Raw genomic sequence first — 17898 nt, forward strand, 5'->3', positions numbered from 1 at the left:
CCCAAAGTGCAAGGAAAGATGAATCCACAGCTCCTTCCTTGACAGAGGCCCTGGTGGGGTGCAGGAGGGAAGATGGATAAAGTTGAATTTTATCCAAACCATACTTGATTGCTCTGCAGTTTAGGTGCAGACTGGAGAGATGCATTTTTCCCTTCAAGTGAGCTAAGTGTTTGTCTCAAGCTGATTTTGACCCTATGTAGGGCCCTGGATTTGCCTCTTTCCAATGATCTGGGGGCCCCTGCTCTTCAGGAAAATCAAAGAATAGTATGTAAAGAGTATAACCTTGCTTAGCCAAAATCTTTCCCAGGTTAAAGAAACAAGGATAGCACTTTCTTTTTCCCCATAGGAATGCAATAGAACTTGGTATTAAGGTTTCCCGTGCCATGTTTATTTTAAATCAATTAGTTGGGTGTGGTAGCACAAGCCTATAATCCCAGCATCTGAGAGGCTAAGGAAGGATTGAAAATCCTAGACCAGCCTGAGATACATAATGAGTTTGAGGCCAGCCTGGACTACCTAGTGAGACCCTACTTCCAAAAACAAAGTAGACAAAAACAAACAAGCAATTAAAAAACTAAAACAAAACCCCTAAATTATAGCAATGCACGCTGGAACTTCATCTGAATGTTTTAAAAACCACTCTGTAAACAACATGCTTCCCACTGAACTCAACTTTTTCCACTCCAAATCAGTTTGTCACTTTTGTTTTCTCTTCTGGTAAGGCCCGGCCATTGGCCCAAGCCATTGTCTTTAATAGAATGAGGACTCATTTAAATTTCATTTTTTGGTCTCTATCCATAGGCTGTCCATAACAAATTCCAGTACACTTTGCCCCTAAATCCCTCTAAAACCTGACCAACCCTCTGCAGAGCTGCAGTTTGCAGTGCCAATCTTCAACTGCATTAGTGGTATCACCTCGCCCCTTATTTCTCCACCTGTACTCCTCTCCTCTGACCCAATCTCTTTATTACAGTTCGTTCCCAAATGAAAATCAAAGGTTTGACCCCCTTTATTTATATTCCTCAAAATCTTATGATTAAAAACTAAACTCTTTAATATGGCTCAGGAGGCCCTCAGTATTTCTTTCTCTTTCATTTCTTACACTGATTATCTGGAGAAGTCTAGCTCACCATTGAAGCCCTAGAACATTTGCTAATGTTTCTGAGATATTTGCTCATCCCTTAAACTAGGTTCAGGTCTTTACTGAATATGTCAGTAGCCTCATTTGCTCTTCTGTTGTAATATTCAACCACCTTGGATTGGTGAGAGCAGAAACTGTGTTTGTTCTGTGCTCATCACTTTACTACAGATGCCTGGCACAAAGTATGCTCAGTAATTATTTGCTGAAGGATTTTAGGAATGATCTTACTTTTGTAGCCATTTCTGTTGCCTGTGTTTCCCCAACAACTTATTTATCCTGAATTTATTTTCAGTTTCCTGAAAATATATCCTCTCTTATTTCTGGCCCTTCACACATACTTTTCTTTGTCAGGAAGTTTGAGCTTATGTGCTCCTGTAATATAATTTTACATTCTAGTCCTTATCAAATGGTAAGGCACATTCTAATGCACAAGTTTCTACCTTCCAAAAGCATGTTCTCTACATGCATGGAAACCATATCTTTCCTTGTTACAGCCCTAGAATCTAGCCTGTGTTATACGCCTAACATATGCTTTTGATTACAATAAATGAAAGGGTGAGAAAATAAATTAATATGTATAAAAATATGTAGCAAATATCTATAAGATAAAAATAATGAAAAAGATGTCTACAATATGATGAAAATGATGAAATGTCTGTATTGGGAAAAGAATCTGAAAGGAAGAAGTATTGAAATGTCAGTTTGTGTATGAGGGGATGAGAGTTGGGTATTTTGCTTTTCTGTTTGTATTTCTACAGTTTCTTTAACAGATATTACTAATGTAATTTTTCAAATATTTTGGAAGCCTTAAAGCACAACATAAATATGACTGATAAATTAACAATATCTTCTTAAGATGTTGATGATTTTATGAATATACATATTTATAATCATCTTTATGATTCTTTTAAAATAAAATAACATCCTGGAGTTATTTGAGAACAGCAAGATAGGAAATCTAATTCTACATTTATACATTCTACATTTATACATTCCAGTTTTATTTTCTGGGTGCCTGAGTTTGAAAGGACTCAATTTGTTCTTCACTTGTGTGAGCAGGTAGAGTTAGACAACAAACAATTCCTTTGTCAAGCAGAAAGCCATAAACACAGTGAATTGCACAAGCCATGCTGCTTTCCCTTCAGGCTGATCCATGTACTTAATGAAGGACACATGCAAACCCAGCCAGGAGCTTGACAAGTCTGCACAGTTCATCCTATGTGAATCTGACTTAAAATATCTGTGTACAGCTCCAGGGGTTATTTGCCTGTGGGCTCATATGAGAACATGGCAGTAAGAATCATCTGTTCATGTACAGTCCCCCAGAGTGTTGGGATGTAAAGAGCTGTCCTCTTTTACTACCTCAGGGGTATTCTGGAAACTGATAGCATCAAGATAGAAAGACCTAGATAAAGGTTTTGCAGGTTGTTATTATAGTATGCTTGCTTCCCAGGCTACTTTAACATTTTAGAAAACATAGTTATAAATATGACAAGATGATTTCTTACCCACTTTGATGCAAGATACACAGATTTAAATGCAAGTTTTAGTCTCTTGTTCTCTTGAGTTTTTATAATACAGTAACAATTATTGGCCAGGATCCAAATCTGCTCCCCCATATAATAAATATTCCTTTCTTTTAAAACCTAGCATTCAGAATGATGCACAGTAATTGAGCATTTGTTTACAAACATGGAGTGATTTTCATCACCTAAACTGTTATTCTTAATGTTTTAAATACTTTTAAATTAATTACTTCTCCAATGAAACAATGTAGAATTTTAAGTGAATTTGGTAAACAATGTGTCATTTAAATGGGTAATTTCCTTTCAGGATTTCATTCCCATTTAGGTAGAGTTTTAGTCACAATATGAAAGGAAACCACTGATTTTTTTGTTTTTGTTGCTTTCATAAATTTTTTTGGTTAAATTCTTTTATTGGTACATTTTAGGTATACAACAAAATTACATTTCTCATTGGGAATTGTACCTTTACATAATGGATTTTGGTTCCTATTTTTTCCCCATTCCTAGCCCTCCCTTCACCCCCTCTACCCTTCTCTATTACAAAGACTTTATTTCCATTTTTTCCATCTCTCATCATTTTTCCTTTCTCTTCTTTCCTTTCCCCTGCCTCTCCCATTACCCCTACGACTTTGGACCTTTTCTTCCTATTTTACATTTTCGATTATTCATTCTAATCATTGGTACATTTTAGGCACACAATATAATGACATTCATCATTGGAAATTTGCACATTTACATAATGTATCTTGGTTCTTATTTTTCACCCTTGCCCAGCCCTCCCTTCAACCCCTCCAGTCTTCCCTATTTACAAAGATTTTGTGCCTATTTTTCCATTTTCTCATATTAATCCCATTCCCTTCTTTCCTTTCCCCTAGCCCTCCCACTTCCTTCCCCTTTGCCCCTTTTCTTCCTATTTCACATTACCTATTATACATTTTAGCCCTTATTTACACTTTCAGTTTCTCACACCAGAGAAACTATTCGGTATTTATTCATGTGTGTCCTATTTATTTCACTTAAGAGTATCACCTCAATGTGCATCCACTTAGCTACAAATGTCTCTAATTTCCCATTTTTTATGGCTGAGTAGTACTCCATTTTATAAAAAAAACCAGATTTTCTTTATCGAGTCTCCAGTTGATGGGCATTTGGGCTGTTTCCAAGTTTTAGCTATTACAAATTGTGCTGCTATGAACATGGGTGCACATATATCATTATGATATGATTCTTTCAATTCTTTGGGGAAGACCCCCAGCAGTGGAATAGCAGGGTCAAATGGGACTTCCAGTCCTAGTTCTTTGAGGTATCTCCATACTGCTTTCCACAGTGGTTGCATCAGTCTACACTCCCACCAGCAGTGGAGCAGGGTTCCTCTTTCCCCACAGCCCCACCAGCATTGGTTATTGGTTGATTTCATGATAACAGCTATTCTTTCTGGAGTGAAGTGGGATCTCAGTATTGTTTTCATTTGCATCTCTCAAATGACCAGTGACGTTGAACATTTTTTCATGTATTTATTTGCTATTTCTACTTCTTTGTGTGAGAAATGTCTGTTCATTTCAGATGCCCATTTTTGGATTGGGTCTTTACATTTGGGAGGTCTGATCTTTTTAAGTTCTTTATAGATTTGAGATGTAGACCTTTGTCTGAGGAAGAGCAGGTGAAGATTTTTTCCCACATTGTGGGTTGTCTCTTCACACTGCTGGTGGTTTCTCTTGCTGTGCAGAAGCTTTTTAATAAGAAGAGATCCCACTTGTTGATTGTTTGTGCTAGTTCATGGGCAACTGAGGTTTTGTTTATAAAATCTTTTCCTACACCGATGTCTTCAAGAGTTCTACCTAACCTCTGTTCCAACTGGCTCAGAATTTCTATTTTAATATTTAGATCTTTAATCCATCTCAATTTTAGTTTAGTGCATGATGAAAGATATAGGTCATACTAAATGGTCAAAAACTGAAATCCTTCACACTAAAATCAGGAACAAGCCAAGGATGTCCACTATCGCCACTCTTGTTCAATATAGTTCTGGAAACATTAGCCATGGCAATTAGAAAAGAGAAAGAAATAAAAGGAATAAAGATAGGAAATGAAGAAGTCAAATTGTCATCATTTGCAGATGACATGATACTCTATATAGAAGACCCCAAGAACTCCACCAAAAGTCTTCTAGACTTAATAACCAAATTCAGTCAAGTAGCTGGTTACAAGGTCAACACACAAAAAATCAATAGCTTTCCTCTACACCAATGACAGACTCACTGAGAGAGAAATAGGGCAAATAATTCCTTTCACAATAGCATCCAAAAAACTGAAATACCTAGGAATGAACCTAACAAAAGAAATCAAAGACCTCTTCTCTGAAAACTATAGTACTCTGAAAAGAGAGATTGAAGATGATATCAGAAAATGGACAGACATCCCCTGCTCCTGGGTAGGAAGGATTAATATAGTGAAAATGGCCATACTTCCAAACTGCTATATAGATTTAATGCAATTCCAATTGAGATCCCAGCAGCATACTTCATGGACCTTGAGAAAACAATCCAAATATTCATTTGGAACAAGAAGAGACCCAGAATAGCAAAAGCAATTCTAGGTAACAGAGACATGGCAGGGGGTATCACAATCCCCAACCTGCAACTCTACTACAAAGCTACTGTGATAAAAACAGCATGGTACTGGCAAAGAAACAGACCTGAGGACCAGTGGAACAGATTAGAAGATGCAGAAACAATGCCAGACACACTCAGCCAACTCATCTTCAATAAAGGAGCCAAACACCCTCACTGGAGGAAAAATAGCCTCTTTAATAAATGGTGCTGGACAAATTGGGCTTCAACTTGCCAAAGATTAAAACTAGACCTGTATCTCTCACCATGCACTAAACTAAAATCAAAATGGATTAAAGATCTAAATATTAAAATAGAAACTCTGAACCAGTTGGAACAGAGGTTAGGTAGAACTCTTGAAGACATCGGTGTAGGAAAAGATTTTATGAACAAAACCTCAGTTGCCCATGAACTAGCACAAACAGTCAACAAGTGGGATCTCTTCTTATTAAAAGGCTTCTGCACAGCAAGAGAAACCACCAGCAGTGTGAAGAGACAACCCACAATGTGGGAAAAAATCTTCACTTGCTCTTCCTCAGACGAAGGTCTACTATCTCAAATCTATAAAGAACTTAAAAAGATCAGACCTCCCTGATTTAAAGACCCAATCCAAAAATGGGCATCTGAAATGAACAGACACTTCTCACACAAAGAAGTAGAAATAGCAAATAAATACATGAAAAAATGTTCAACATCACTGGTCATTCGAGAGATGCAAATGAAAACAACGATGAGATTCCACTTCACTCCATAAAGAATGGCTGCTATCATGAAATAAACCAATAACAAATGCTGGCAGGGATGTGGGGAAAGAGGAACCCTGCTCCACTGCTGGTGGGAGTGTAGACTGATGCAACCACTGTGGAAATCAGTATGGAGATACCTCAAAGAACTAGGACTGGAAGTCCCATTTGACCCTGCTATTCCACTGCTGGGGATCTTCCCCAAAGAATTGAAAGAATCATACCACAGTGATATAGGTGCACCCATGTTCATAACAGCACAGTTTGTAATAGCTAAAACTTGGAAACAGCCCAAATGCCCATCAACTGGAGACTCGATAAAGAAAATTTGGTTTTTTTAATAAAATGGAGTACTACTCAGCTATAAAAAATGAGAAATTAGAGACATTTGTAGCTAAGTGGATGCACATTGAGGTGATACTCTTAAGTGAAATAAATAGGACACACATGAATAAATACCGAATAGTTTCTCTGGTGTGAGAAACTGAAAGTGTAAATAAGGACTAAATGTTTAATAGGTAATGTGAAATAGGAAGAAAAGGGGCAAAGGGGAAGGAAGTGGGAGGGCTAGAGGAAAGGATAGAAGGGAATGGGATTAATATGAGAAAATGGAAAAATAGGAACAAAATCTTTGTAAATAGGGAGGAGTGGAGGGGTTGAAGGGAGGGCTGGGCAAGGGTGAAAAATAAGAACCAAGAGAGACTATGTAAAGGTGCAAATTTCCAATGATGAATGTCATTATATTGTATACCTAAAATGTACCAATGATTAGAATGAATAATCGATGACACAAAATAGGAAGAAAAGGTCCAAAGGGGTAGGGGTAGTGGGAGGGGCAGGGGAAAGGAAAGAAGGGAAAGGAAAAATGATGAGAAATGGAAAAAATGGAAATAAAGTCTTTGTAAATAGGGAAGGGTGGAGGGCGTGAAGGGAGGGCTAGGAATGGGGAAAAAATAAGAACCAAGATGCATTATGTAAAGGTACAATTCCCAATGAGAAATGTCATTGTGTTGTATACCTACAATGTACCAATGAAAGAATTTAATAAAAAAAAAAAATTAAGATAACTCAAAGACTATGGCTTCTCTGAAATGTAGTGAGGGTTTCATAAAAATTAATCTATTATTCAAAAATTCTTTGTTCATCATATCAAAGTATAGAGCTTTTAATTTAAAATATAGAAATGTCTTGCACAAATCTTAAATTTTTAAAAATTAATGCAATTATTTTTTTCTCTCTGGTATGTCTACGGCTACATCTCACCCAGGATAGCTGTCTGATAAACAAAATTTGTTCTTTTTCTGGATACTGGCTAGATTAATCATTATTAATGTTATCAGTTTTTTAAAACTATATAGGAATAGATTAAATATTTGAAAGTCTCGAAATAATACACACAGAAGAGGAAATAAGGTGTCTGGTACTAATACAAATAACTTAAAAGGGGGGGGTATACTTTCAGAGTAGACTTGTACTAAAATCACTTCCAGGTCTTTGTGCTACACGAACTTCATTTTTTGCTATTGCCAATATTTACATGTATGCACATACTGTCCCATAAAAACATTTACATGTATAAAATATATACAACATTTATTTAAACACACACCAGACAAACTAGGAGAAACGGTAGAAAGACAAACTGAAATCTCTGAGAAAGGCTGAGAAGGGACAATGGTTCAGAGAGTGAAGGAATACCTTACTCAGGGCCGTCACCCCTTCCTGGTTCTATCCCAGACACAGCTGGTGGCAACAGCCTTGGTGATCATCTCCCCAGTGCACAGAACACCTCAGGGACGGTACCTTTCCTGCTGCACAGGCTGCAGCATTGTCAAGAGCCAAACCACAGCCCACAACCACCTTCCAGAATAAGAGGGTCCATCTTCCTGTACAGCCCTAGATGCTGGTTGGACCATTCCGGGGGTTTTTTGTTTGTTTGTTTGTTTGGTACTGGGAATGAAACTTGGGACCTTGAGCTTGTGAGGCAGGCGCCAGAACCATTGAGCTAAATCCCGAGCCCAACAATTTCCTTTTAAGCCAAACCTTGCAGATAAAATTCTCAGCCCATGCCAACATCTGACCATCTTGTCCCGCTCCGCTTGCTTTATACTATGCTGACATGAAACCATGCAACCATGAAAGAAGCACTAGATTCTCAGTCTGAAATACTTGGAATCGGAAATTGTTTGAGCACTAGCTTGATGTTCAAAAAGTTCTGAAGCATTTCAAATTTCAAAGTATTTGGAACTTCAAATGTTTAAAATTAGGTATGCTCAGCTGGTAAAGTCTATGTAAATATTACAGAATCTAGAAGCTCCACAATCTGAAACACTTCTGGTCCCAGAGGTAAGAATATTGTATCCCCTCTTATTATTTTGCTACTTTATATAATACATAAATCTATTATTATAAAGGAATCACAAAACTCGGGGATTGTAGAACAAAATACGAAAATCAGAGCCAGGGATTTAGGTCATTGTTTCTGCTGCCTGCCTCACAAGCGCAAGGTCCTGAGTTCTATCCCCGGTACCAAAAAAAAGAAAAAAGAAAATCAACTTACATTACTATAAAAATTGTAACTCTCTTTAGGTTGCCCTTCTGTCTAATATGACCCCTGAGGCTCTCTCCATTTTTTAAAATTTGAACTAGAATTAGGATTTATTTGATATAATCACTAACCTTGAAGGAACAACATTAATATGAATTATTTTTAACTGTGCCGCTACATAATACTTTTAATTTTTAAAAGCAATTAAGCAATATTCAGAATATAATGTGTATTTTAAGGCAACAACCCCCCTGTGTACCCATTCATTTGCTATCCAAACATTTCAATGCTACCAAATATTTGAAAGCTTATGATCATACTGCACACACAGTCTTTGAATTTCAGTTTTATAAATAAGAATCTACGTGGCCACATCATTCTGTTTATGCAGTTTAAGAAAACCAGCCTCCAGATTGGACCACATCTACAAGTGAAACTGCTCTGTAGTAAAAATCTTGGCCAGAATTTATTTTAAATGAAGACATTTGTAAATTCGCACTGTCAACAAAGTAAAATATTTTTAAAAGACTCATTTATCACATATCTTAAAAAATGTATTGCTGCAAATTAGCATGCCATGAAAATTTCATAAACTTCTATATTTCCTGTCCTAGTTTTTCACAGTACCTAGGAGTATTTTTTTACAAAAATAGTCAAAAAAACCTAAAAATTCTGACTTGTGAGCTAATAGTATTTGGCTCACTTTAATAATGTGCTGTCTCACACAATCTCTCTTTCTCAATTATTAATAATTTTACATCATTATATACTTTTATAAACAAAGTTTCTATAATAATTTTTAAACTTTTCATATTATAGTAGGTGCTTGTCATTTCTTAATGATAAAATTGATCTTGAATAAAGAAACTGTTGGAATTCGTGTAATGAAAAGTTGGAAAAATCTATTTTCACTTTGCTCTGTTGTAGAGATGGAACACCGTATAATACAGTAAAATTGTCTCATTTCATAGACAAGAAAAGTAACATTTAGAGTGTTTTAATGATTTCCTTTAAGAAACCCAACCAGAACTCTTATCTCTCTGCATCCAATCTTTGTTCTGTTACACTCTGCTCTTTATTTTTAAATACAGCATGTCTTATCAACATCACTTTATTTTTAAAGATATATAAAAGCTCAACAACCAGGGCTCAGAAATATTTGTTTGTTTCTCTTCTACTTAAAGTCATACACAGTCATAAACAAGTCATTAACAATTTTCTGAAAGCAAAATTGGTTTAATGATCCTGTTCCATTTCCTCACTGTACAGATCAAATTACCTACAAAAGTTATCACCATAATCATGACTCTATTTTTTAAAGTATAAGAAAAAAATCAAACCCATATGTAAATTCTTGTGCCCCTCTACCTAAATTATATAAATTCAAAGATTATTATGCTGTCTTGGAGCGCATGAACTAGAATATAGTATACATAAACATGCTTCTATTCAAGAAATTTTGCACATGGACAATAAACATACTTTGCTGAAGACTTCTTGAAAGATACTGCTAACTATATTCATCACATCGACCTCTAATATATTCTTTTGATAACCACCAAGCACTGAGTCATAGCATCAGTTTCTTGGTGTGAGTTATTAAAGTCTTTTATGCTGGACTGAAGCCAAGTATGGTGAAGTAAACCCTCTGTCCTTATGTCTGGGAGAAATTCTGTTAAAGAAACTACAAAGCATTTTTATATTATTCCATCTAGGTGCTATATCTTTCCCTCTCCTTTCCTAACAAAGAAAGAAAAAGGAGTAAGACATCAAATAAGAATGGTGATCAAATAAAAACATATATGAAAGAGGTTTGAAAACTGAAGTTCTAAAAGATATCAAAGATGATAGATCTAGTGATCATCACCATATGAAGAAAAATGAAGATGTCTTCACTCCTCAATATTCAGTCTTCTGATCATGTCTATCACCACAAGAAGCACAAATAATTAACTTTTCTCCAAAAGATAAAGTCTCCTGAGACAATGAATATTTCAGGGCTACATTGTTTAGTGGGTATCAGGTGGCATTGCATAGGCAGAGTTGAAAATTAACACAAGGCAAAGAAAACAACAAGAACACATTCAAAAAAAAAGAAAGAACGTGAGGAGAGGATGGCTAAAACCAGTTTAGTAACAAAAGCAGATAGTCAAAGGCATCAGATATGAAAAAGTTCATGAGAATTAGAGCTTGGCAGGTTTTATTCTCTAGATCCTCAAACTGATCTTTGTAAAAGCTGATTCTTTTTAGATCTGACACAGTTGTTATTTCATTTTAAGAAAGTATTTTAAAAGAACCTTGTTGGGTCACAGTTCATTATCTGACTAATCTTTTTGCATGTTCTATTTGTAGCCAAAACTCGTAATTGAAGCCTCTAGAAGTCTTTCAACAATCAAATCTTCAAGTCAAAATAATAGGTATTTGGAGTAGCTTATGATCTACTGGTAGATTTTGCTTGTTCAACAGATATATTTATAGTGTTATCAGATGCCTCTGGGGGACTATGAGAGTACATTATGAGATAATGCATTTGAATGAATATCTCACTTTAGCTAATCTCACCAGCTTTTTATAGGTATCTCTTTGCTGGGAATCAACGACTAAGCTCATGGAAATTTAGTATACTATTAGTCAGCACAGGGAAATTTAAAAAACAGTAGAGACATGCAGAAAAATAAGTTAGGTTAAGGAAGACATTCTCTAGTAAGTTTTAAAGGTAATAATTCTATCTAAGATAGAAATACTCGAGACCACATTTTTAAGTGAAATAAATGAGACACAAATGTTTAAATATCCCATTGTTTCTTTTGTGTGAGAAACCCAAAGGGTAAATGAGGACCACAATGAATGATAGCTATTGGGAAGTAGGAAGAAAATTTTCAAATGGGAATGAGAACAATAGCTAAGGAGATGGGGAAGAGAAGGGAGGGAATAGGGATAAAAATTTAAAATAATGGAAGGCAAACAATAGAAGCAAAGTTGTCGTCTCAAAGATATACTGATTTTTACACTGTGCATAAGATCATACAAGAGGACTGATGAGAACTGGCAAAGTTAGCTTTGTTTCCTGAAGGGAGGATACATTATGGCCTATTGCAGTTTAGGAAATGCATGGCAACTTTCATTTAAATCACTTGTGTCTGTCTGCTTTGCTGTGTGTATTACATGCGCATGATTAATGTATAATAAATAAGAACAAGTGTAAAACAAACAAACAAAAAAAGTTTTGTAAAGGGATGGGGAAGAAGAATTAAAGAAAAAAGAAAAGGGAAGGGAATGGGGAAAAATAATTTAGATATAATAGGTACAGGTACAAATTCCCTATGGTGAATGTGACTGTGATTCCTTATGATGAATGAATGTGATTATTATGTATGTCAAAAGTGTAGAAACAAAACTAATTTAAAAAAAAAAAGATAGAAATTGAATGTTCACAGCTGAACACAAAGAATCAAGACATAAAAAAATGGCAAGAATCCTGCCTTAGATTTCTGTTGGCAGCAACAAAAATTCTAATTTTTATTACTGGCCCAAAACTGAAAAATCATACTTCTTTTTTTTTTTTTTTTTTGGTACTAGGGATCGAACTCAGGACCCTGGGCTTGCGAGGCAGTCAATAGAACCACTGAGTTAAATCCCCGGTCCTTGAAAAACCATACTTCTTAAAGACTTCCCTGGCTATATTCTCCTTTCTCCTCCAGAACACTTTTCTTTCACTTTGAAAGACAAGAGAATTTTTCTCTAGATTCATTATGTAGTATTTTGTAGTATAGACTGGCTCAAGTAAGTGGCCCTTAGCAGATAGGGACCAAAGACACTGGAGAAGACCATCTTTACCCACTTGGCAGTTCTACCTGCTGTTGGCAGCCCCTTGTTCTGGCACCAGGTGGTCATAACACAAAGGACACTGTACACTTCTCAGAAAAGATACAGAAGACAATGCTTCTAATGATAACAACAGCCAAGCAGCAAGAGTAGGCATCATTCACAGAATACTTCTCCCAGTCCAGGCACTAGCCTTGTGCCTACTCAGTGGTTCTAATTGCTTAATTTCTGAACAACTTTAAAATCATGTCACCCGACCTTTTTTCTGAAAATGCTTCTCCAATTATGCGTATGTGGGGAATGTCAGGGTTGGATCTCTAGGACCCTGCAGAAAGACTTGGTCATTGAACCATTTGTTGGGTCAAGCTTGGTAATACACACACACACACACACACACACACACACACACTCACACACACGATTCAGGAGAGAGAGAGAGAGAGAATGAGAATGACAGGCATAGGGCCTGGGATTTAGCTCAGTGGTGCTGTGCCTGCCTCGCAAAGGGGAGGTTTGATCCCCAGTACCAAAGAAAGGAAGAAAGGAAGAAAGAAAGAAAGAAAGAAAGAAAGAAAGAAAGAAAGAAAGAAAGAAAGAAAGAAAGAAAGAAAGAAAGAAAGAAAGAAAGAAAGAAAGAAAGAAAGAAAGAAAGGAAAGAAAGAAAGAAAGGCAGGCAGGCAGGCATAGTTGCACGTTAGTAATCTCAGCACTCAGGGAGGCTAACCCAGGAAGATCACAAGTCACAAGTCAGAGCCCAGCCTGGGCAACTTAGCAACCTAGCCAGACCCTGTCTCAAAGAAAAATAAAAAGGGCTGGAGATGCAGTTCAGTGTGAAGGCCTGAATTCAATTCCCAGTGACAAAAGAAAGTTGGCAAAGAACTCATGCAACTGGAACATTTTCTAGTATTTTTCAATCTGTACAGAAGAAAGGAGACATTTTTCTCTCTCACAGTAAATCTATAAAACTATTAGCCTAGGGATGCAAACAACCCTAACCTTCATCTCAGGAAACACTTGTACAAAGAAAGAAGCAGAGAGGAGATGGAGAGAGGGAGTCTGCCAACCTGGAGTATCTAAGTGGCTCTTCATTCTAGTGCTCCCTAAGCCAACTCAATACCCTCCTCCCTACAGTTGATTATGTGCCATTAATTCCATTTTTTGTCCTGCTTGAATGCAACAAGTGTTTTCTTCATTTACAAATATGCATAGGTCATCTCATTCACCCTTCACAGCCTTATGCTTCCGTTTATTAGATAAGGAAAAGTCAACTTTAAGAGTTCATGACTTTCCTCAAGTCCTGCAGCTATTAAGTTGCCGCCCAGGTCCAACTTGCAGGCCCTGCACTCTGAACTTCTAGTGTGTCCACTAGGATTCTGATGCAGCTTATCCTTGTTATTCAAGCTCAGTTTTATTGCCCTTCATTTTTAATCTTGGAAGGGTTAAGTGAGATAACCTAAGGAAAATCACGTTGACTACTGACATAAGCAGTCCCAGTGTCCAATGCCTGCTCCAGTCTATGTGACTTTAAACTCAGTCTAGTCTATGCTTATAAAATTGTTTTTAAAAATAGTCATTTTACCATTTATGTCGTTCTTGTCTATTGAGTTTTATTTTCTTTTTGCTTTAAAATAAAAACTTAAGGATGATAAATGATTGCAACAGAAATGTAAACTTTAAAACAGAGACAGTGCAGCCATAAGTCAGTTTATGTACCATTCAAACCTTTGTATTCCATAGAAAGAGATGTGAACAGCAGGGAGGACTTTAGAATTAATATCTAAGACAGTAAGTGACAGCTCCCAACATTCTCAAAGAAAAAAGGATATAACATCATTCCAAGAAGAATTTTTAAATGTCTTACATACTACTGCGATGAACATTTGTAAAATTAAGATGACATTTCTGGATAAATGTTTAAACCATGAAAGAAAAATACTATCTCATAGCATTTATTAAACCCAATACTGCTCATATCAAAAGCATTAATTGTTCACCGGAGACACAGTGATTATTTTAGACCACCAATTATTATCTTTTTCTTACAACTGGCTAAATAAAATGTAGTTATCTTAGGTGTGAGTCACAAATTATACACAAATTGCATTAGCCCTGTGCTAATTTAAGGCATGGTATCTGACCAGTTAATTACATTCTCTTGCAAAGAAATAGAAAAGTATCTTTATATTCAAAAATCAGTAGACAAATCATATCTGAGCTAAATTTTACAAGAAATTTTAGAATATTTCTATCCAAATGATACATAGTGAAACTGACCACTATCTGGGCATATTAGATACCAAAATGGCAATAATATAAGCAAAGCCAAATATGGTCCCCAATTATAACGGAAAATGCAAGTCTCTAAGGCTTCTGACTTTTTTTTTAGGGTACCAGGGATCAAACTTGGGACCTTGCGCTTGCAAGGTAGGCAGGAGAACCACTGAGCTAAATCCCCGGCACTCTAATTGTTTCTATAAAATCCAGTTTGGTGTAATGAAATCTTCTTGTTCTCTCTCACCAAGGAACATGTTAAAGTTGACCTCTGCCACAACATGGTTTCCAGAGGGGAGAAATTCAATGCCCTTAACTCTCCTGAGTCACTGATAAGTTTTCAATACAGACAGCAGGGAATCTGTCCCAGGCTTCTTTCCCTTTGGGTTTCATGCAATGCTGCTGCCAGGTTGGCTAGGAAAGCAGGGCAGTACTCTCTAGTAGGAGTTTGCTGACACTCTATGCAAATTTCATGAAAATTTATCTATAGAAAAATGGACTGAATTAATACTTCAGTAATGTTTATATGAGGTTACCCATTTTATCAATAGCTATGATTTGTCATAATAAAATAAATGTTCCCGATGTAAACTTTTCTTTTTTCTCTTTCAGATAATTTTACTTTTCTTTCTTCTTCACTTGGATACCCCACATGCTCCTTGATTTTAATAATAATTGAAAGACAAATGTCTTCATCTCCATGGCATCCCTAGCTGAGACGTGTAGGATGTTACTCACAGTGGGAAACCCCCAGAGGCCACCAGTCAGTCTGGAAAGGTGGTTTCCATCAGGCAAGCACACAAAGCAGACTTCTCATGACACAAAACCAGCTTTCCCACCTCTACATCTGACAGCTGAAGCCTATAGATTTCCTCTTTGTCAATAAGAGAGAGTACCTGAGCTTCACAAATTCCTTTTGACAGATCCACTGATTCTCAGCTTCTGTCAAAATCTCAATTAAGAAAACACATAGTCCAGAGAGATTGAGATAAGATATTCAAATACTTCTCAACATCAGTGACTCTTAAATTTTAGTGAGCAAAATGTGTGCGCACACACACACCACACACAAGTATCACTAAGGGTCCTATTGAAATGTGCAAATATGTGTTTGTGAGATTGCAGATCAGCAACAGATAGGTCTGTTCCTTCTGTCCATCAAGTTTTCAGGGAGTGCACAAACATCTCAGAAGGTCACACATCTGAAGTCTTTGTGCTCAGTGCTGGTGAGAAGCACATTTTGAGAAGCACTTCTAATACCATACTTAAGCTTTATTCTTTTTTTTTTTTTTGGTACTAGAGATTGAACTCGGGACCTTGTGCTTGCAAGGCAGGTGGCAGAACCAATGAGCTAAATCCCCGGCCCTTAAGCTTTATTCTTTATTAAACCATGTCACCAGAAAATCTACATACAAACTAAATATTTAATTTCCCACAAAAGTAATTTTACAGAATTATAATTCACTTTTCTTTTGTGATTTTTCTTAAAGGTTATTATGTGAAGTGACAACATGAAGATCATCTTGCTTTCTGTGAAACTTGTATTAACAATACTGGCCCTTTCTGTTCAATGTCTTTGTGTCAATGGGCAATATATTTCTCATAACACTCAGGGTCAAAAAAACATTTTCCAAATAATATATTAATGAGAGTTTATAATTTCTCATATTAGTATTTGTCTGACTACTTGAAAACACAGAGAGAAATCTTACTGACTCATAGTAACTTTTATCGACCTTTTACCCTGACTTTAATGTTTATGTCTTTAATCATAAACATGCCAAAATAATTTGGAAACTATTAGACTAGTAATAACAAGTAAAATTGCAAAGGCAGATATTATTTTACAATAGATGTCTATGCTTTAGGGCTAGGAGGGGAGGCTCCAAGAATATTTGATGACACATTTATTTGTTTTGTTTGTTTGTTTGTTTTTTGGTTTGGGGAGGTTATTTTGGTACCAGGGATCGAACTCAGGGCCTTGCACTTGTGAGGCAGGAAGGAGAACCACTGAGCTAAATCCTCAGCTCACTTGATGACACATTTATTTGTATTAATATTCAATACTAGAAACGCAAGCACAGCCAGGATAGCTCACTAAATTTATTGCTATTATTTGGTAAATTTACACTGCTAGTAGCAATCTCTCTGACAATGGCCAGTACTACATAGTCCTGTTCAACCCTAAAAATGTGATATATTACTCATTAGCTGAAAGATATCACTCATATCTCTCTGAGTAGTTTATATTTTAAACCTCTATTTGTACTTTGCCCTCTATAAACCAAGGGGCTTAACAAGTTGGTCATTTTACCTTGACTGTGTCAGCCTTGCAACATGTCTTTTTATGCCCAAATCTTTAACACACCACTTGCACATTAATCCACATTAGTCTGGAGACAAATTCCAATAAAATTCAAATTATTTATCTAAGGCCATCTATGACCTTGATGCAACTCATCCTGCAGAGTCAATTTCCTACTATGTCTCCCATAAGAATTCCACCCAGCAAAACTCATTTTCTACTGCATTCCCTTTTGCCTCCCCACTTCCATTTACTTGGTCTTTAAGAACTTAAATTGCATTTACCCTTAACACCATCCCAAAACCTTGCCAATAAAAGTAATTTCTTTTCCTTCTATAACTCTCATAACACCTTTTATAGTTTTTCTTACCATGTATAACTTTTACTATCAGTATCAGAGAATAGGTTCTATTTCCCCTGCAAGACTGAGAGCGGACCTGTTATTACCACAAGACAAACTTGGCACACTGTGTATTGCACAGTGGGAAAGCACTCAACCATTTGGAGAATGAATTGAACAAATTGCTTCATTTTCAGGAAACTGTGCAGCCTTTGTATTTATCTTCGCAACATTATATTAACCAAAGATGCAAAGCAACCTGAATATCATTGTGCAAACAAGAAAATCAGCCAAACAAGGCCTAAATTTGACCTGGCAGAGCAGTGTTCCTGGGGAAAGCGCATTGATTCGGGATCAGTAACAGGTAAGCCTGTTCTCTTTGCCCCATCAAATTCTTGGGCAGTGCACAGACATCTCACAGTGCCACACACCTGACTCTGGAAGACAGACACCCCCAGATGTGCGATGCTGAGGGACTAACAGTCATATGACATAGCAGAATCTTATTTTCAGCCCTACCCTGCAATTCAGCACATGCAGGGCTAAGTATTAGGCTTTCATTTCATCAGGCATGCAAGACTTAAAACTGC

The 17898-nt window shown here is 36.5% G+C and overlaps 1 long non-coding RNA gene across 7 annotated transcripts in view; it reads right to left on the reverse strand.

Annotated features, from left to right (window-relative positions):
* The window catches only part of LOC110348128 (uncharacterized), a 1027816-nt gene that overhangs the window by 748964 nt on the left and 260954 nt on the right, over positions 1-17898 (reverse strand). The window lies entirely within an intron of this gene.

Source organism: Heterocephalus glaber, unplaced genomic scaffold (assembly GCF_053883595.1).
Source record: "Heterocephalus glaber isolate CG9 unplaced genomic scaffold, H.glaber_assembly_v1.0 deba00000676, whole genome shotgun sequence".
In the NCBI taxonomy this organism is placed as follows: Eukaryota; Metazoa; Chordata; class Mammalia; order Rodentia; family Bathyergidae; genus Heterocephalus; species Heterocephalus glaber.